General features: G+C 33.5%; 1 long non-coding RNA gene across 2 annotated transcripts; it reads left to right on the forward strand.

Annotated features, from left to right (window-relative positions):
- Window positions 1–1,343: 1,343 nt before the first annotated feature.
- On the forward strand, window positions 1,344–22,221 carry LOC134277522 (uncharacterized). 2 transcript variants are annotated; one of them, XR_009994266.1, is made up of 3 exons: window positions 1,344–1,476; window positions 14,837–14,896; window positions 21,373–22,221. It is a non-coding gene; the product is annotated as an uncharacterized LOC134277522 (long non-coding RNA). The 2 variants fall into 2 exon arrangements; XR_009994267.1 differs by lacking the exon at window positions 1,344–1,476 and adding an exon at window positions 14,275–14,662.
- The last annotated feature ends 1,142 nt before the right edge of the window (window positions 22,222–23,363 follow it).

Here is a 23,363-nt window from a genome sequence, read left to right on the forward strand (position 1 = left end):
CGCGGGCCGGAACGTTTATTATGACCCGGAACCAATATTATAGGTATTTAGCGTTCCGGCCGGAACGCTAAGTTACCCGGAACGTATATTATGCGACACCGGCGGCCAAATCCCTGTGAAATATCTTTTAATTTCCCACTACCGAAAATCAATTTCTTCGTAAAATTACCTTTATCCATAAACACAAAAATAAGCAATTTATGTGAATAAATGATTTATGTATGTTGCCCATTTGTTGATGTGGGAATTTCCCCTTAGCCAGCGATATTTTTAGCAGGCTTATTTACATAATGTACTACTGCGCATGCGCTATTTCTAGAGTGTGACTAAAATGGGTAGCGAAACCCGGGCCGGGCCGGGATTTTCGATAACGAAAACCGGGTTTTTGATAATCACGAAATAAATACTCATTCTTTCTTCATGAAATTTACGGACATAGTTTATTATTCTAGGACTGGCCTTCGCTGAAAGTTTTAGGTCAAAATGTTGTGTTTTTGAATGATTATCACCGATTGTCCTTTTCCAAGTGACTAAAATGGGTAGCGAGCCCGGATTACTCATTTTGGCGATTTAAACTTAATTTCGGCAGCATATTTACAATTATTTCATTTGGATCTTTGAAATTGAACTTAAACTAGCTAAAACATTTAACTGTTGCAATAATAAATCACGATTATTGAAATATACGCATTTTTTTAACACCCGGGACTGGTCGAAACCGGACACATTCACCCGGGAAAAACCTTTTATTTCCGAAATACTTATCAGATAATGACATATAATTGAAATATAAATGACTCTTTTTTTATTTGCATATTTATATGAATTTTTTCCAATTTATTTCTTAGATGTATCTAGGTCAGGGACTGAAAAAAATCTTCATTATTTCTGTGGCAATCCGGAATTATATAATTTGTCCCGGGCAAACGCGTCCGGTTTTGACCTGTCCCGGGTCTATGAAAAATGACAAAAACCCCAATAATTGACATTTAATTTCATAATGATTGAAAAATTTAACTATTTGAAGTTAATAAACAACCATTAAATGCAAATATCACAAACACTTTCGATGCATTAAGCTTAAAATCGCCAAAATGAGTAAACCGGGCTCGCTACCCATTTTAGTCACCTGGAAAAGGACAATCGGCGATAATCATCAAAAAACAAAACATTTTGACTTAAAATTCTCAGCGAAGGCAAAACCTATACTTATAAACTATGTCTGTAAATTTCGTGAAGAAAGAATGAGTATTTATCTCGTAATTATCAAAAACCCGGCTCTCAGTTTTGAAATTCCCGGCCCGGCCCGGGTTTCGCTACCCATTTTAGTCACACTCCTATTTCTATCAAATTTCGGCCAAGTAGAAGCTTGCTGTCTGTAAAAGGTTTTCTTCTAGATAATTACAACAAAGTGTCTGAGCATTCTAAAAAGTGTACGGATTTCACGCCTGGGAACTTTCTCACCACTCTTCATAGGTAAATATTGCATGATTTCGTCGTATAGACAGAGTAAATGCGATAGCGTCACTTGGTGCATTGTCTGCAGGCCGTCGGCCATTACGGTAGGATCACACTGTTTGTAAACATTGGCCTTAACTTTATGACTAGTGATTTTTCCGTACATTTTCTTCACCAGAAATATGTGATTGGTAGGAAATGACTCCACTACTGTGATTATTTACAATTTATGCGTGTGTCGGCGATTCAACAATTATATTGTTATTTCGCACCGGTTCAAGCCTAGTATTCCGACGGTCCTATAGTCCGACAGCCCAGTAGTCCGACGGTTCGATAGTCCGACAGCCCAGTAGTCCGACGGTCCGATAGTCCGACAGCCCAGTAGTCCGAAGGTCCGATAGTCCGACAGCCCAGTAGTCCGACGGTCCGATAGTCCGACAGCCCAGTAGTCCGACATTTTTACCATTACCAATATTTTTAATGGTGTTATAATTACTCCTCTCTGACATTATTTCAAGGTAAATACAAAAAACCGCCAGGGGGAGGGGGGGGGGGTCAACAGAAAAATGTAAGAAATTATGCACTCGACAGAAACGGATAATTTAATTTTCTTTCTAATTTCCATAATATAGTTGAATATGGCACGCCAAATTAACAAAAATTAGTTAAACATAGTTTCACAATTGATAAACTAGGTTTATCGTGTGTAAACTATAGTTAACAAACTGTAAACTATAGTTAACGATTCGTTAAGTATAGTTTTATCTGTAAAACTATTTTTAACGGTTGTTATCTATAGTTTACGAACGCTAATCTAAGTTTATCTGTCTGTAATAAAACTTTAACAATAGATTTTTTGGATAAAATTAGATTCCCGTTTGTAAACTATAGTTTACAATCGTAAACTACAGTTAAAAGTTTAATCATAGTTTCACTAATCGTGAAACTATATTTATCATATCGTTAACTATATAGTTAACAGTTTGTAAACTATAGTTTACAAATCGTGAAACTGTATTTATCAGATAATCTATTTTTTGCAATCACAAATGATTGTTGTCGGTGTTAAGTATAGTTTACGGTTGTGAAACATGGATTATCGCGTTAACTATGGTTTACAGATTTAAAATATAGATTAACGTTGTTCACTATAGTTTACAGTCCGTAAACTATAGATCACAACCGTTATACCTAGTTTATCGACTGTGAAACTATATTTTGTTCATTTTTGTGAATGTGGCATGCCATAATTGAATGTTTTAGAAATTGAATTAAAAAGATTTTTCGTCAAATTAGAAAGATTTTTCGTCAAATTACAAAGATTATAAATATAAGACTTTTTTGTAAATCAATTAAACAATTAAAATCAATTAAAAGATTAAAAGAGGCAATTCGTCTATAGAAACCTTAGCTTACTCAGTATTAAATTTCAAATTGTGATTTTTTTTATTTGAACGTAAATACAAGTAACACACAACATGTGTATCTTTATATACTGTTGAAGCACAAATTTTCGTGGGGATAAAATATCGTCGATTTGTCATCAAAAATAATTTCGTGGGTATTTAATTTCGTTGTTTTAAGAGAAAGCTAATTCAATATATAGTCAGATAAAATTTTGTGTGGGATTTATTTTCGTTGAAAATTGCTAACAACGAAATAAACGAAATTTAACCACCCACGAATATTTGTGCTTTCACAGTATGGTATTTTTATCTCAGACAAGCCATATACGAGGGTCATTCAAAAAATACGTAGACAATGCTTCTCATCGTCATATGATTATTACAAGATTATAGATCAACACATTTTCGTAAACATGAACATTTACTTTGTTGAAGTGTGAAGTTTCATTCTATTTGATTAGATAGAACTCATGTTAGCCGAAATTTAAAGCAACATGTTTTGTTACCACGGAGCACGGTTTACCAATATTGTAACGTCAAAATCAACGCTCAGAAAGTTTGTCAAAAGTATACTCTTTTTGATATTTCATAAACGGTTTGAAGCGTCTTTATTTATTCAAAACACATATCCACAACACATAACACCTAGTTTGCTAACAATTGTACAAATATAGCTTGCATTAGAATGTTATCGTTTTCAAATTCTTTAATTTACTATGCAACTCTATTATTTCTGCAACATTGAAGCACACATTACCTTCAATGACGTTCTTACTCTTTTGACAATATTTTTAACTTTAACCTGTTTCTTTGCAGTCGATCCATCGTCCGATTCAAACTCGCTCCCACTCAAAAATTGTATTTTCAATTAAATACAAATTCACATATTATTTTTCATTCACATCCTGGTTTAAAAGGATTTTTAGCTCACCTCAACGAAGTTGGGGGGAGCTTATGTGATACCCTCGGCGTCGGTGTCGGCGTGTGCGTCGGTGTCGGCGTCGGCGTCCCAGGTAAAGGTTAAGTTTTTTGGTGCAGTTTTCTTTTTAATTACTTCTGTGTCCTATACTGATTAGACATGCATGGAAGATGGTTTTAGTGTGTTTTATTGTACCAGACAAAGTTTCAGATGCTGCAATTTCAGCAAAAGAATTACCAGGTTAATGTTTTTGGAGCAGGTTAACATTTTTGGTGCAGTTTTTGGTGTGGGTTTCATTTCCAAGTAACTATAAGCCCTATGTTGACCAAACTTGCATGGATGATACATCTAAGGATGCATACTACCGTGCTTGCTTCGGATGCTGAATCTGACCTACATTTTCTGGTTGAGTGAACAGGTTAAAGTTTTTGGTGAAGGTTTCATTTCCAAGTAACTATAAGCCCTATGTTGACCAAACTTGCATGGATGATACATCTAAGGATGCATACTACCGGGCTTGCTTCGGATGCTGAATCTGACCTACATTTTCCAGTTGAGTGAACAGGTTAAAGTTTTTGGTGAGGGTTTCATTTCCAAGTAACTATAAGCCTTATGTTGACCAAACTTGCATGGATGATACATCTAAGGATGCATACTACCGGGCTTGCTTCGGATGCTGAATCTGACCTACATTTTCCGGTTGAGTGAACAGGTTAAAATTTTGGTGCAGGTTTCATTTCCAAGTAACTATAATCCCTATGTTGACCAAACTTGCATGGATGATACATCTAAGGATGCATACTACCGGGCTTGCTTCGGATGCTGAATCTGACCTACATTTTCCAGTTGAGTGAACAGGTTAAAGTTTTTGGTGCAGGTTTCATTTCCAAGTAACTATAATCCCTATGTTGACCAAACTTGCATGGATGATACATCTAAGGATGCATACTACCGGGCTTGCTTCGGATGCTGAATCTGACCTACATTTTCCAGTTGAGCGAACAGGTTAAAATTTTGGTGCAGGTTTCATTTCCAAGTAACTATAAGCCCTATGTTGACCAAACTTGCATGGATGATACATCTAAGGATGCATACTACCGGGCTTGCTTCGGATGCTGAATCTGACCTACATTTTCCAGTTGAGTGAACAGGTTAAAGTTTTTGGTGCAGGTTTCATTTTCAAGTAACTATAAGCCCTATGTTGACCAAACTTGCATGGTTGACATCTAAGGATGCACACTACCAGGCTTGCTTCGGATGCTGAATCTGACAGGGTCTACATTTTCCAGTTGAGCGAACAGGTTAAAATTTTGGTGCAGGTTTCATTTCCAAGTAACTATAAGCCCTATGTTGACCAAACTTGCATGGATGATACATCTAAGGATGCATACTACCGGGCTTGCTTCGGATGCTGAATCTGACCTACATTTTCCAGTTGAGTGAACAGGTTAAAGTTTTTGGTGCAGGTTTCATTTCCAAGTAACTATAAGCCCTATGTTGACCAAACTTGCATGGATGATACATCTAAAGATGCACACTACCAGGCTTGCTTCGGATGCTGAATCTGACCTACATTTTCTGGTTGAGTGATTAGTTAAAAGTTTTTGGTGCAGGTTTCATTTCCAAGTAACTATGAGTTGTTTAATGACCAATCTTTCATGGATGATACATCTAAGGATGCATACTACCGGGCTTGCTTCGGATGCTGAATCTGACCTACTTTTTGTGGATGAGTGAAAATGTTAGTTTTGATGCATGTTTCATTTCCAATAAACTATGAGCCCTATAATGAGCAAACTTGCATGGATGATACATCTAAGGATGCACACTAATGGACTTGCTTCAGATGCTGAATTGGACATACATTTTTCAGAAAGTAGACAAGGTAAAAGTTATGGTTGCAGGTCTGTTACCAAAAACTATAAGGCTTATATAACATTGTATAAACCAAACTTGCACAAATGCTGCATCAAGAGATGAAAACTCTCAAATTTGCTTCAGATGCTGGATTTTCATTACATTTTCATGAAGAAGTAGTTTAAATTTTTTATGTAGGTCTATTTCAAAGTATCAGATCAAAATTGCTTTTAAAAATATTTTCATTTTTGGAATGTATACTTTTTGTTGGTTAATTGTGTGACTTTGCCTTACTTAAAGACAACATTCGTTGAGGTGAGCTCTGTAATCTCTGATTACCTATGTTTTGAGCTTGTAGAAGAAGTTTTCCGAATGTAAAGTCTAATTTTATTGCTACTTGCTTCTCCGTGACGTCCTCCAACGTCATGGTTTTTTGACTTTTTTAATCAAGTCTATATTTATTTAGAAGCTGATATATTTTAAATGGAGTGAGTTATCACGTAACCTGATTTCATTTGAATTTTTACAGTAATACTTTATTTAAACATGTAAATTTTATTTTGTTTCAGCTTCAATTATTTAAGGTATATAGCTGTAAATACTACAAAGTGAAAATTAGAAAATTACTCAATTTTGACCTTGCTCCGTGACCCCATTTTTGCTGTTCTAAATCCTTCGTAATTTTAATAAATATGAAGATACATTCTAATTTTTTTACTCAAATTATTTGAATCTGTTGTTTACACATTTCTACCAAATTTGGATATAATATGACGTTAAATAAAAAAGTTAGGACAAAAGTCTACGAACTTTTTGAATGACCCTTGTACATGTATAACTTTATGAATCACTAATACTGGAATATTTTCTGAATTACAAACAGGGAAGTACGTAGCAAACAAAGACAAATATAAATATGTCAGAGGAAATTCGGACTGTTAATAATTATCACATTCATGGCCCAAAACCCTAGACTCATTTCTTTATAAGGAGCAACTCTTTTACATTGCTATAATTTTCATTATTTAAAGAGTTTCGTTACTTGTTATATTTTGTGAGTGAAGAAAACAATGGTCATAGTGTGAAAAATTGATGTATTTCCCGAGAAATTCTCAGGGGCCACTAGCATGAAATTGAGGCCATCTACCTAATTATTTGAAATTGAAAGAGGTAGAGTCACTTTGGGCCATATCTGGCCCTGAAAATTTCTGAAAAATCAAAACCGATCAGTTTAGGTTGCAGATGCAGTAATTATCACTTGGATTGGTGGTGACCACTTATCTATTAATCATGACGTAATTTCCCATCTAGTCAATGCATTATGACGTCATAAAATGCGTCATTTTCCTCTTATCATGTGAATTCCTTCGAAAATGACCTAAAGTTGAAGCTTTTTTTCAATATTTCATATAGAGCACAACCTCTGATCCAAAAAATGCAATAACATAATGAAAGCTCTGTTTCTGAAGATCAAAAAACATGTTTTATTTTTTGGATCGTGGGCTGTGCTCATATTTTAATTCTTTGCTGAAGGTAGTCAAATACGCATTTTTTCTGCAAAAACATTGCAATTTCTCAAACCTGGATTCTCAAAAACGAAATTTTATTATAGAAAATGGGAGCATTAAATCTGTACTTTCTTTTGATATATGAAATGGGAAAGAGGGTGATAGTTAACTAATTGATATAAGTACAGGGCCACTTTATGCATAAGAATCATAGGTATACAATGTGCAATAAGCGGCTTTTCGTTCTTATCAGTGGAAATTTTAGTCATCTGTGTAAAGGTATACATTAATTCTTCGTAATACAGATATCTTTCCATATATACAAATTTACAAACAGCATCGACATGTGTATAAAAATTAAGTGAATATTCAATATGAATTCCAAGTAATTTTTCACGTGTAGCACTCTCAATGAAATTTGTATATTTAAATTTTGGTTCGTCACTTTTGATCTTCTTTGATGTGTGTCTATCAACATCCATTTTGTTTTTCTATTATTCAAAATCATCTGATTCCGATAACACCATCTTTCTACATTACTTATGTCCGAACATAACATATCTTGAATGGAAGAAACATTATTGTCAGAAAAGTGAAGAGTGGGGTTATCGGCAAATAAGTCAATGCTTGATTTCTCGATGAATACTGGGAGATCATTAATGTAAAATAAGAAAAGAAGTGGACATAAAATTTATCCCAGTGGCACTCCCGCTCTGACTTACTATTTTTCAGATAATATATTTCCATGTTGAACACTCTAAAATCTACAGTTTGAGGACAGATGATACAACGGAAGCCCATTTAGGACCTATAAAAATATTTTTTTTTAAATTTGATAGAACGAATTGTCGAATTTGTTTTAACAAATTTTATTCGTTATAACAATTTCTTTGAATTCGTCATAATGAGTTTAATTTGTTATAACAAATTTGTTGAATCCGATATAACGAATTCAAAATATTCTTAATACGAATTTAACTCGTTAGAGCGAAGTCTAAAATTTTTATCAAAAATTAAATTCATTCAAACGATTTTTAAAAATTTGTTAAAACAAATTAAATTTGTTTAAACGAATTCAAGAAATCTTATGTCGAATTCATATATATTTTTCTATAGGCCCGATTGTTGAATTTGTTTAAACGAATTTAATCCGTTATACCAGATTACAGAATTTTTTATTTAAATACATGTAATTTAATTTGTAATAACAAATTTTATAATTCGTTTAATCAAATTAAATTCGTAATAAAAACTTTAAAAATTTGAATTCGTCATAACAAATGAAACAAATTTGTTATAAGAGATTAAAATTGTTATAACAAATTCTAAGGAATTGTTATAATAAAGAAATAAATTCGTTATAACAAATCATATCGAATTCAAATATAATTTTTGATAGTTCCTAAATGGGCTTACGTATGATACAAACAAACTTTTGTCAAAGAATTTGAAAATAACAACTTGGGCCATGTTTAAGGGGGCCGACTGTAGTTTTCATTGCGCAACATTTCGCACACCATAGTAAAATAACGCGTATTTACTGTTTTTTAGCATTTTTTTCGCTCAATTAATAAAATTAAACAACATTTTTAAAAATTAAAAGTTTAAGAACTTAATTAGAATTCTTTAAAACTTATTTTTCAACGATTTTGCAAATATCTCCATTAATTCAAGTACATGTATGTTTTCTTATAAATCTTTTGTGCCCGTCATATTTTGTAGTACATGTACTCTATAAAAACAGGAACATTCGTTATTTTTTTTGCCATTTTTAGTTGCCCCCTCTGGTAACAAGCCTAGTCTGGTAACATATAATGTACAATACAGTAATACTCATAAAATATTATAGTTTGAACAAAAAGTATACTGTAGTATTTGTATAATTTGCTTGAAAGTGCGAAGATTGGCATTTTCCTATTTAATCCTATGGTATAATGTGTACCTGTTTTTGAGAAGGTCCCTTAATAATAACTGGACGTTAGATTTTCCCCAAACTGTGCATGTGCATTGAAGTTGATATACAGTTATTGACTGGGTATGAGGGCAACATGCGGCCTCGGGCAACATTTTCATCTTCACGTCCAACAAATTATATGTTGCCCGAATCCTAGTCTATAACTGTTTTGTTATACCCTTCACTGCTTACTTAAGATTGATCAATTTTATCAATACACGCTATACTATCAATAATTATATCTGGAAAATTATGGCTTCTTCAGTAAATATAAACATCAAGCTGAGAAAGAAGAAAAATCAATTATATTATAAGTCTATTATATCACAAAAAATATTTATCACAAAACATACTCTTCCCTTCTACCTTACCTTACTGTTAGCAACAACTCTTAATAGCTCTGAACTTCGGCTATTTTCGCGTCACCGATATTGAACGATGATTATTAATTGTGACGTAACAGACAGGTGACGTTGCTGTCTAACAATTCTTATGTAAGACCGGTCAATAGTGAAATTGTTAGACCGACGTTATAATCATTTCTTTTGTTGGACTTTTTATTAGTAAGAAATATATAGAAGGATATTTATAAAGGTATATTAATTTAAATTATTCATGGTATAAAAAAGAAGAGTTTCGCTACTGTAGCTTTCTCACAATAAAATTATAGTCGGCCCCCATAAATGAGTAATATGAATAACTTTCACTGCGTAGTTTTTAATTTTTTTTTTATTCAAATTTGTACAAAAATGGAATTTAAATGAAAAAAAAATATTTGTATAGATTAATAATGATGGTTTTAGAAAAGCAGGTCTTTGAACAACACAGAAGTTTACAATTTCTTAATATTCTAGATATCTTTTATAGGCATCGATTGCGATAAAATTAGGCCCGAAAATATATACCAATCCAGGAATATTTTTTTTTTGTTTGTATCATCTGTCCTTAAATATGAGTCAAACCATTGAATTGCTTTGGGGTCAAATTTGTACCAACGTTGCTGTCTAACAATTCTTATGTTGGACCAGCAGGCCAGTCAAAAAGGAAATTGTTAGACCAATGTAATAAACATTTTTATTAGTACTTAATATATAGAAAGCTGTTCATCAGAGTATAGCAAAAGAAATGTATTAAAAAGCTATGTATCCCCGATACTTTGATTACGGGGGCATACAAAATACAGAGCAAAACTTATTTTATGAGGGGGGGGGGGTGATAATGCTTCATATATACTTAAATTTCCATACCAACTTTATATACAAACCAAGCACAAACAAGGTGTTATCCTTCCCCTTTTCTGCTGAAGGAATTGGTTATACAAGTCTACAAATTATCAAGACGTCGGACTACTGGGCTGTCGGACTATCGGACCGTCGGATTACTGGGCTGTCGGACTATCGGACCGTCGGACTACTGGGCTGTCGGACTATCGGACCGTCGGAATACTGGGCGGTCACCTATTTCGCACCATGTCGACTTTGTGCGTGGGCGACTCTCATGTAAACAGATTGAGCTCTTATATCGGTGTGCACTTATCTAGCTCTTCAGTGTTCAATATAGCAGGACTAAATGAAGTTAAATTTTTCGGGATAAGTGGTGGATTAATTTCCAGTGATCGACATCTGAATCTGATAAGCGCTGCTGTTCACCAACATCGACCCCGTTACATAATAGTGTGTTTGGGGAGAGTTGGTAAAATGGGTAGGCAAACCCGGGCCGGGGCAAATTAAAAGCCGGGGCAAATCGAGGTTTTTATACGCCCGTCTTAAGACGGGACGTATTATGTTATAGGCTTCATGTCCGTCCGTCCGTCTGTCCGTCTGTCCATTCGTGTCTGGCTCATAACTTCAATACTATTAGGCCTAGGATTATCAAACTTTGTCAACTGATACTTCTTGGGTAGACGGTGTGTCGCGCACCAAAAGTAGGTCGCTCTGACCTTTAATAAAGATGCTATGGCCAAATATGGAAAACTCCTGTCCGGCTCATAACTAGAAAACTATTAGACCTAGAGCTATCAAACTTGGCAAAAGTATACATCTTAGGTAGAAGATGTGTCGCGACCTATTTCAAGGTCACTGTGACCTTTAATTTTAGTGAAATTTTTCCAAAATTTAAGTTTTTTAAATTTTAAATTTCCCAATCCTAAAAATGTAAAAAAAAATAGCGTTGTATCCTTATTAAAAAGTATTAAATCAAGTAAAAACTTATTTTTTCATCATATACTTTACAGCAATCTTAAACAAATTTCAGTGTTAATGAGAGGAATTCCGTTTGTCCCATGGGCATAATTATCAAGCACTGGTCAGGAAGAATTTTGATAGCAGAGAATTGCATGTCAAATTAGAGAGAAATTAATGAGTTTAGAGTGAGGAGGTTTGGTGTTATCCCTTGGGTATTGGGCAAATGGACAGCCAGCCTAGCTGTTAGATTAAAAATAGCTCTTGGTGGCTAGCTAAGTTTTAAAATGAATTTGATAAAAAGTAATTAAAACTTATTTGATATTGCATAATAAACTAATAATCTGATATTATATAATATTAATTGATTAAAAACTAATTTTATGGTGTGGGGTTGAATCAGCATGCCTACTTGTCCATATGAATTAAATATAAAACCTGTCTGGCATTAAATCTAAAAAGAAATCATGGAGTATTTTATATGGTTCAAAAGTGTTATAGGATAAAAAGTGCAGATCCATTAATATCTAGGGAGTAATGAGTAGACAAGCATCCAGTCAAAGATTAATTAATGAGTTCAATGTAGGAAGGCTATCTGATCAAGCGCTGCCTTATCTGTCTTTGGGGATTAGACAGAAGAACTGCTGGTCATAGCAAATGTCATTTGATGGCCAGCCTTTCTTTTCAAAATTAATTTGGCATAGATTAAGTTGTTAAGACTAATTTGATATTGTTTATTATGATGGCCAGCATTTGACAAAGTCTAACACAAACAGTATTGAAATCTGTCAGTTGTGTAACATTTGTTATAATTATGCCTACAGCACAGGGGATGGATAAAGAAATATTTTTTTTAAAAATGGAAAAATCATGGACATCTTAGAATCAAGGTTGAAGTGATTTTCTTGCAGTCTAAACTGTTAAAGATAATTGTGTAATATTTTGATGGGCGTATCATGCTGTGGCGTGGCACTTTATTCATATTTCTGTCTTCATACTTTATTGATCGACCTGAAATTTTCAGAATCTATTTAATACATGATTATTTATATTCCGATAATTTGCTGCTAAGATTGCCATGAAATACTCTATATTGTAGATTTTATCGGCGATTATTGATTTTCAAGTTGGTAAAATGGGTAGGCAGTTTCCCAAGTTCATAATTTACGTTTTCAGACATATGTTGCATAAAGCCCTTAAAGTTATGAATAATTCTGGTGCTTAAGAATATATATATTAACCATAAAGTAATATTTCTTCATTGGTTATTGTAATATTTACGTAAAATTACATGTTTTAGGAAAAACCGGGTCATTAAAACCGGATCCGATCACCCGGGACAAACCTGAAAATTCCGGAAAAGTTGTAAAGGTTACTAATGTTTGTCACCTGAAAAAAAACACCTAATTGATTTGTTGAAAGCTTGTATTTAATTTTTTTAAAAAGATAATTCATTAAAAGGAAAATTGTAGTTACATAATTAATGCAGAATCCTGGCTTTAATTTAATCACATACAAGCTCAGAATAGTGCTCAATACATTTAGTAATACCAGATCCAAATCAGTTATATTTTTAATCTTTGAATTAAAGCTAAAATTCATTACAAAACCCATTTTCAAACTGATCATTTAGATAAATAAATAAAAAAGGCTCTTATGAGGATACCTCCATGTGGCAGAGATAGCGAAAGACGCCGGCCCACCGGCGATCTCCGGTAAATTTCGTCCGAGTCCGATAGTTTCTAGAACCATGCCGGACACTGTGTCCGGTAGATAATTCAGAATAATCAATAGTGAAATATAATTAAAGAAAATAGATAATGCATTATTTTTTAACACTTTGTGAAATTGAATCTGGAAGGGTTTAACATTATTTAAATATTGCATTACATAGTAGTATGGCGAGTACCTGGCAGTTATCGAACTTACTACCGCTCTTTTGCGGAGAAGTCGAGAAAGCTCCAAATCTCGCGCCATAATTCTCAAGCATAACATTGTTTACAGTAGTGACAATCAAATATTATGCAGTTGTTACAGTGTATTGCCACAGGTTGGACTCCAGATAATAGATTGTCAAATAAGGAGAGTTTAGAGTATTTTATTTGATTTCAAAAGTGATGATTTCAATAATGAGCTTAGTGAAAAATATCTTCAAAAAATATAACGTTATCATACAAGGACTAACTCCTCTATAAAATTTGTTACAGTGATTCAGCGAATGTTTATCAAGAGATTTAAACAGAATTTATTTCTAATCTACATTGATCCATTTTGCATTGTATTCACTTGCACATTGTCCCCATCCAACAGACATTTTCTTCTTCCACTGAGAAAGAGTTCCACCAATCACAAATCAATTTCAATTTTACATTTTGTTGTTTTTACAGTCCGGCAAATTTTAAGTGTGTCCTGTTATTTTTGTGATTTTTAGACAATCTGTAGGACACCGTGTCCGACAGAATTTTTACCTCTTTCGCCAACTCTGATGTGGTTAGAGCTGGAACATCCTCCAATACAAAACAAAATTGGTTTTAATTATTTCGGATTTTCGGGTTTGCCCCGGGTGATCGGATCCGGTTTTAATGACCCAGTTTTTCTGAAAATGCACATATTCTGCATACTTAAAGCTTTTATTAAGTAAAACAAATTATATTTTGTTAATATAGGGTGAAAAATATTTGAAAAGTCCATAATTGTAATGGTTTAATCAGTCGTAATTCAAAAATACCGTAAAATGTCGTATTGATTTTGCCTACCCATTTTACCAACCTGGAAATGAACAATCGCCCAGAAAATCAGAAATATTGCGTATATTACGACGATATTAACAGTGGGTACAAAAGAACCCTCAAGTAACATAATCTGAAAATTTCAGTTGAATTGGTAGAGTCTTAGCGGAGATATTTGAAAAACCTCGATCTGACCCGGCTTTTAATTTGCCCCGGCCCGGGTTTGCCTACCCATTTTACCAACACTCGTGTTTGGGCGGGAACGACCTTGCTTTGAATGACCCGGATTGGAACGCCAAAGTCGTTCTCATGAGGCTTGTGACATTTTTGACTCAATTAAAGAACCGTATTAATCTACAGAAGGTCACTGTCCTCAGTTTCTTTCCCAGAGAACGAACCAGACACATAACACCGCAAGAGTATAGGCATAACACGTCAATTGCAAACCAGTTTCTGCGGGATGCATGTCCCCAGTATCAGATTTCATTTTGGAAATTAAGAGGTTTTACAGACAGCCAAAATCAAATTTTGAGTGATGGCGTACACCTCAATAGACTGGGCTTTCATAAACTAATCAGACAATTACGAGGCATTTTACTGTCACAACAGTAACATTCTAAATACTATTTGTACACATCATACTCTATGCAGGTTAGAAGACGGGCTTCTACCTATTAATAATTAAGAGTGCAAAATTTTGTTTGTTTGTAATATTCATTCGCGTTTGAATGTCAATATCTAATTTATTTATATCAAATTTGTTTCAAGAAAAGTTATGTATATAATTACAATCCATGTATACAATTTACTTTGCCTATTTTACAGTGCTTGTGGCTGTGCCATTGCTGGTCATGTTACCTTGATATTCTTAAGACGCCAAAACAGGTATCGATTAAGTCACTAGACTTGACTATACTTTGGTAATCATTTGCTTGCTAACCAGGGACACAAGGAATAATACAATTTATATGTTTTGGAACTAATTGTTTTAGTGGTTTCAAAACTATGTTTAAGCAGCGTTTCACGCTCAACAGGCTAAACAGTCCATTTACCGACTGTTATTAACTAGATATTCAGTAGCTATAAGCATATAAGATTGCGTACCCGGGTTAACAACAGTATGATACAGTGCTGCTATCCTATAAGTTGACAATTCTATCCTATCCTATCGTGAATCCTGCATCCACAATCCTATCCTATGATATCAGTCTAATCCTATCCTATCCTATCCTGCAACTCTCAGGTTTTTAATATTTAGGAATTAATTTGACAAAACGAAAAAAGGGAATTACCAGGAAAAAAATCAGACATAGTTATGGTATTCATTTAAATGTTATAAATTTTAATGGAAAAAAAAATAATCGAGATCGGCATTCCATAATTCCCGACTCGCCGCACAAATTAAATTTACGATTATCATTGCCACGTTAAAAATAAATGTTAACAAACAGGTCGTAATTACACGTGGACAAGTACTGATTTTGCGAACATATGTAAAGAAATTGGGCTACCAGAAGAATTAAATAAAAAATATACTTAGTGTTTTAATTTTCCTACTAACAATGACGGGAGACCCGGGATCGCGACTTGCTGCCGACGCATTATAATTAATTATTTTTAAAAATCATAGGCCTATACGGTAAAAATGTTTAAGTATATGTTTCATGTAAAATTTTATTTTTTTTCTAAACTGAGCACCATGAAAATAACATGCATGTACATGTATCTATAGTCTAACTGTGCCTGCATAACAGGTTTTTGTTAAATTCTGTATGCAATTCTCAAAAAGAAGATCTGACTATACCATAAACCAAACAGACAAAGTCAAAATGTAGATCTAGAATATTTTGACTTTCACATATTAAACATTTTAATTTAAATTAAATTTAATTTTCATTTAAATTTATAATTTTTTCTTTTTTAAAATTTCAGTTCATCATCTGTCGAATGTGATATTTTTCAAACATGCAAAATATATAGTTGCTAAATAAAATTCAAGATGATCGAAATGTTTTTTTTTTTTTTTTCATTTAACTTCAGTTTCTTCTCAGTTTATGGTCAGCTCAGTGCTGTACAAATGTATTTCAATTTCCTATTTTGTTTTATGTGTGAAAATTTAATAATTTATGTTTAATAGAATATATTTTCTAAATTTGATATTGGTTGACAGATTGACAGTGTATAAACATGATAAATATTACATGTAGTTGAGTGTAACATTGAAAATTTTCACCCCAAGAAAACCAAGAGGTTGACAATGGTTTTCGAGGGGTGAAAATCTTTAATGTTACACTCAACTACATGCAATATTTGTTATTATTATACTGAATGTTTTATACAAATACATATTACAGTGAACCGTGCATGCATAAATTCCTCGCAGTCACTGCAATGTTGACTGTTGCTACGCAGGAGGGCATGGCTTCATTATTCAGCGGGTAGTTACTAGTAGTGTTTTTTATCAAATGTTTCTCGACGAATCAGATTCAAGTAATTTACATGAAAGTATAATATTAATAAATATTGTAGTGAGGTCACACATGTTTCTAAGATCTTATAAAATATGCAAGAGAAATTCAGAATTCACAGTATTTACACTATTTATAACTCATTCTTGAGTAAAGCAAGTTTGTATTTGACCTTGGCATTGGATCTTGAATCTTAATCAGTGTCTGATTGAAAAATATTAAAATGCTCCACACATGTTCCTTAGATCTTATAAACATGCATAAGAATTCACAGTATGTATAAGACATTCTTGAGTAAACCTTTTATTTGTCCTTGACATTTGATCTTAAAATTATCAGTGTTTAAATGAGAAAAAAAACTTTATCAAGTACACAATAGTTTTATTCAAGGTGATTCCTCAACAATGTTTAACAATTGAATATTCCATTACCATGAGACAAAGTCATTAAAAGTATCCACGTACAGCATTTATGAATTTTAATTCAAAGATCACAGATACATGTACCCGGTACATGAACTTTGTTTAAATTTAAGTTTATCAATGTTTTTATTACAGTTGTATAATGTTTTACATGCATATAATTTGGCTTTCTTATTCGACGCTCAAATTGAAATTCAAATGTCAGATTTATTGTCAGAGAGATGGTCATAAACTGAACAGTTCCACAAATGTCAACAATGCACAGAAAACATACACTTAATAAAAGCACTATGATTTCAGTCTTAGGAATCTTTGACACTGGTTTGAACATCTTTCATCATTTACTCTAATATAACAGCATATGGCGTAAACTGCATTCTACACAGCTGCAAATCTGCAGGGTTTTCTGAAAAAAAAATCACATAATTATAGGCATGTAGATTGTAAATTTTGTCATACACATTTCATACACATTTAAAATGTTTTTGATTGTGATTATCTTTCACATTTCATGTACAATTGGATTTAATTTCACCTTTTTCTCTCTAAAAAAATGCATTTTGAAATCATGAAACATAAAATCTTATACTGCAACCTCAGTCATATAAAATTAAGAAAAAAAATCTTATTTAAGATAATTTACTTGTACATTATGATTCATTTTATCTTGTCAACTTGCTAAAAAGTATGAATACATTTGTTTTAGTGACTTTTCTCTATTTTCTCTTTGTATTTATCTATTTAATGTTTTTTCTTGGTTTTCTTTTTTTTTTTTTTTTGGTCTTGAAATTTGAATATGTAAAAGAAGAAGAAAATATCTATGTAACAGCAACATAATGAACAGAAAAATTCAACATTTCTTTCAGTTTAACTCTCAAGATTTTTGAAAGAAGAAAATCACTTTTTCCGAGAAACTGCAGACATGTCACCTCAAAGCAGATAATGATGTTTATATAGTTGAATGACCATAAAAAAATACATGATAAAAATAAAATCATACATACTTTTTAGATTAAAATCCTTTATACTGTGATGACGCATGATGACGCATGAGTGCAGGCAAATCCATCACTGTAATGATGAAAATTAAAAGATAAACTTATGTTTCATAACTCACAATACATCATACATACATGTACAATATGTAAGTGCACTGCTGAGTGAGCTTATTAAACATTTCAGCAGTAGCATTAGAAATGGTCAAGATGATTCTACATTAATTTATTATACGTTACACTGAAATGAAAGAATTAAGGAAATAATAAGATTATTAAACTGATTAAGACATAATACATATGATTGTTTTAGTCTTAGAGCTCATTGATAGCTAATTGAATCATATGACAGAGTAACGGGGGTATTTGTAAATATTTTATCCCCCATTCTGTCTACACTACTTCTTTTTTTCCTAATTTTTGTGTATATTAAATAGAATAAAATATTTATATTTTTAGACACGAGAACATTGTTTTGAGGGATAAATAAGTATAAAAATGCAAACATGTACAGTGTACAGTGTGTAGTATACTTACAAGAACTCGCACATCACCTATTCAAGTCCGCTGTTGACGGTTCCTGTGGAATTATCCAAACAAACAGAGCATATTTAACAGAAAACATGTTAGAACACTTTTACACAAGTAAGAATCGGTTAAATCATCCAAACAAGCTGAAGAAATACGGTCTTTCGATGTCTGGACTCTTTGTTGTTTACATTCCCAAATCTTCCGGTGATCGTTCACGGTTAGATCGTACGCCGTGTTACTCGAAGTTTATAATGTAAATCTGTGTTTTGAGAAAAAAAACGTTTTATTTTCTATTGAAATTTTATAAATATTTCTTTTGTAAACATTTTATATAGTATTTCGTTTTTGTAATTTATTCTGAAATATGAATGAACCTTTGCTCGAATCTGATTGGCTGTAGGATACAGGATAGGATAGGATAGGATAGGATTGGATTAACTTCTATATGTTTCTATCGTGAATCCTCAATCCTGAATCCTATCCGATCCCATCCCATGTCAACTTGTGGGATAGCAGCACTGTACCTGTTAAAGAGAAAAAATTTGCTCTTAGCATATATTTCTTAGCTTTAAGCATGTTGTAGCTCTAAGCATTGTTAGGTCACCTGAGTAAACTCAGGTGACCTATTGCTATCTGTTTTCGTCCATCGTCGTTCGTCGTGCGTCGTTCGTCGTTCGTCGTGCGTTAACATTTGAACATTTTCAGCTTCTTCTCTGCAACCACTGAACCAATTTCAACCAAATTTGGCACAAAGCATCTATGGGTGAAGGGGAACAAAAATTGTGAATTTCATGATCCCTGCCCCACTGGGGCCTGAGGGGTGGGGCCAAAACCACTAAAATTAATGCAATCTTTAAAGATCTTCTTCTTTACTCATGGACATCAAACAGTCAAACTGTTTGCATGATTGTAATCAGCAATAAGTCCTCTACCAAAATTGTGAAATTCATGGCCCTGGGGTCAGGGGTTCTAGTGCTAGGGCGGGGCTAAATAAGTAGGTAGTGAAAATGCATTATTTCTTTGAAAATCTTCTTCTCTGCTCCTGGGTATTAAATAAACCAACTAAGTACATAGTCATGATGAGCAAGAGTTCCTCTACCAAAATTGTGAATTTTATGGCCCCAGGGTCAGGGGTTCTGGTGTTAGGGTGGAGCTCTATTGATTATATAGTGAAAATACATGAATTCTTTGAAAATCTTCTTCTCTGCTCCTGGGTATTTAATAAACTAACTAAGTACATAGTTATGATAAGCAAGAGTGCCTCTACCAAAATTGTGAATTTTATGGCCCCAGGGTCAGGGGTTCTTGTTTTAGGGTGGGGCTCTAAATAAATGATTATATAGTGAAATGCATGAATTCTTTGAACATCTTATCCTTTGCTCCTGGTTAATATGCTAATGATCTAATTACATATTTAAGGCCAGGATTTATTTTATTTTCAGTTTTAAAAACCCTCAGCTCAAGGTTTTGAATTTTCAGAAAAAAATTAAAAAAAAATTCTTTCCGATGTCAAATTTGAGTCGGGATCGAGATTTCAAATTTACGAACTCGCACTTCCGGTTTTACAAACGGCGGGTATGAGAAGATTGGTTTAGTATAAAATTCATCGATAAGAGTGCCATTCAAAACGTTTCACCTGTTCAAAGGACAAATAAAATGCTGACGACTTTGTTGCACAATGACATGCTGGTGAGATAATTCTGTATTCGTTTCAAAAGTAACTGTAAATTATTTTCCTCCCCCAGGTTTTAAACTGCCCGTGGTAACTATTTCATATTGCCAGGGTCATTGTTTAGGTCTCTATTATAGCTTACAGTCTAAGCATTATTCTTCAGAAAAGAGTTGCTTATGCATCAGATGTAATGAATAAAACTATGGGAGAAATGAAGTCCATTTGAGGAAGAAATAAACAATAACCTGAAGAAATAAAAAAAAATTCAACTATTAAAAGGCAAGAATATACAAATATATACAGGCATGTAGTATCATTTGTATCAACCAGAAAAATTATTTTACACTAAAATTGAAAAAATGTTGACCCTACTCCCCAATACTCCCCTGTCTGTTTTATGATAGGAATTATAATTTTAGGCATCAAGTAAATTTTAGAACAATGTTTACACATTCACCTAACACATATTAAAAAAATGAAGATATATTGAAAGACTTTTAAAGAATAGATTTTTTAAAATATATTTTGATCAACATCACAAAATTTATATAACTGGCCCAAACTGGCAGATGATGAAATAAGCAATTAAATGTTCTACTTTCCTATTTGTAAGCATTATGTGTCCAGTGGTAGGGAGCCTTTTAGGATAGCATAAAAAAGAATGTACAAATGTTAATAATTGATTTATCAAAAAAAAATTTTATTTCCTTCTCCTTCGGGACTTTTTTATTCTCATGTTCATAACTAAACCTAAACATAAAAAAAAATGCTGGCCTTATAATGAAGAAAGGGGCCTCTTTCAAAATAGATAATTTCAGGGCTGCTGGGTCAAGGGTACCAGGGGGGTACTTTGACTAAAAATAAATGCTTTGAAATCTGCCCTTTGATAAGCAATGGTGCCTCTTTCAAAATTTGTGAATTTCATGGCTTTTGGATTAAAACACGAACCAAATACAATCGCTGGAAAGTTGTTACATGATACTCGGGTGACCTATAAGGCCCGTGGGCCTCTTGTTAGCTTTAAGCATAATCCACATGAGACTTTCCCAATTTCGGGATACATATGTCAGTGGTAAAAAAGATATAGCTAACTGAAAGCATATAATTAGCTCCAAGCATAACTTTAGCTCTAAACATAAGACAAGTGAATAAACTTTCCTATAAGGAAGTTATAAGTAGCTTAAAGCACGTAAAGCATTTCTTGCTTTAAATCCATGAATATGTTATATATTTTAATGATTGATATTTTAATCTGTTTATTGATTATACATAGAAATGGCCACCAGTCCTAAACAGCGAAGGAAGGGAGACTCATCCCCAGCAGTTCCAGTGACTTCGGGTTCAGCAACTACAAACCAGTCTATCGAGGATTTAGTAAGAGCTTGCATGAGCTCAATAATCCCCACCATAGAGAGCACTTGTAGGCAAGTCATTACAGAAAAAATGTCTACCATGCAGACACCAGCAGCTTCAAACACACCACCCTCAGCTCCACCCTCTCAGGCACCCCAACCAATGGCACCTACGCTAGCGACACCAATGCTGCTGCAAGAAATAACAACTGAAGGTACATTATCCCCTGATTTACAGGGCACAACAACCCCACCTAAATCTGACCCTCCCCCATCAGCTACATTGTTAACACTTGCGGGTTGACGATAAGATTCGGGCAAAGATCCATGCTGGGGAATATGTTAAGTTTGCATCCCTTTTGCCCTCTGACTTAAACATGCCCGAACCAAACAACTACAAATCAATCGATAAAGACGGGCAATTGGTTTTCATTAAGTCTAATGATAAGGATCCAATTAAGTCTATTGCAAAGTGGACCGAAGCGTTCCAAATCTTCGTTGCCATTTTCGCGGAGAAGGCCCCAGCTGAAATAAGCAACCTAATGCTTTATGCGCAAACTGTGCAGAAAATTGCTGATTCCTGCGGGGATCAGGCAGCCCTTCTTTATGACGAGAAGTTTCGGCGTTGGAGGCAGAGAGACCCCATAGCTTGCCCTTGGCAAAATAAAAACGTCGAACTGTATCAAGAAGCAGTTGTTTCAGGCCTGGACTATAAGCTAAAAAACAAGAAACAGCCCTTTCGGACACCAACGAAACATAAATATTGCTTCTCGTATCAGACAGGGGCTGATGGTTTTCCCATAATTCTTATCATCTTTTATTTTTTGTTTTTAGTTTTGTTTTTGTTTTTTGGGGCGTTAACAAGCTAGCCTATATTTGTCGTGTATTCATTAAATATCGCCTACCTTGTGAAGGTGGGGTTAACGCCCCCTTTTTCAGATTGACACCATTCTTGAGACCCATTTGGTTATATGTTTTATGTCAATCATGCCATAGTTGTATCTAGTCATTTGATGTAACTTTTTTTTGCTCTCAGGTACAAACTTGATTTTATTTGTCTCTTAACTATTGATGTTGATGTATATAATTTTAGTTACTTTTTTGCATGTTTTTATATTGTGCTTTTTTGATCCATTGTCATTTATTGCTTTCAATAAATGACCTTTTTTATTCTTTTAAGGTCAAGATCTAGTAAATGAAAGGTGCCTACAGATTTATCAAACTTGAGAAATAAATTCCTTTATTAATGCTTTACAACTTTAGCTTGGTCACATAATGTGTTTCGGGACATAATTTGTAGGTAAACGAGATGCAAAATTGTACTTTAAAACTGTCATTTTCAATGAGAAATTAAGAAAACCTGTCATGAATATGCGAGTTTTTTTCGTATTCGGCAAAGGAAATGTATCCAGATTGCCTACAGTCTCTCAGAAAACGGTAATTAGTATGTTCATGGCCTCTTCTTTAAATCAATATCAAATTTAACATAGGTATCCGGTTTACTTTTCATGTGATTTCAAATTGAATGACATGAAAATACCCTATTTTCTACATTATTCTGCTAAAACCGTAAAGTACGGGAAAAAGAAAGTTGAAATTGATTATGACGTCATAATGGATCTTGCACCAAAAAATCAGTCTCAATTTATTTACTAGATCTTGACCTTAAGAGGAGTTGTGTTCTTTTCGATGTGGACGGTAAGGCAAGCAGACATAAAAGCAATTTATGTCAATAAATGATTTACCCAAATGAAAAAAAGGGGGAAACAAAATACTATAACAAACTACTTACAAAACATATGTTTTGAAAGTGTTTTGATAGTATAGCAAATCACATGCAAATGAGCTAACAAAACACTATAACAAGTTACTTTGAAAACACTCTAACAAACTACTAACAAAACGCTTTAAC

Source organism: Saccostrea cucullata, unplaced genomic scaffold (genome assembly GCF_032062105.1).
Source record: "Saccostrea cucullata isolate Sc308-1 unplaced genomic scaffold, CSIRO_AGI_Scuc_v1 ctg6664, whole genome shotgun sequence".
Lineage (NCBI taxonomy): Eukaryota > Metazoa > Mollusca > Bivalvia > Ostreida > Ostreidae > Saccostrea > Saccostrea cuccullata.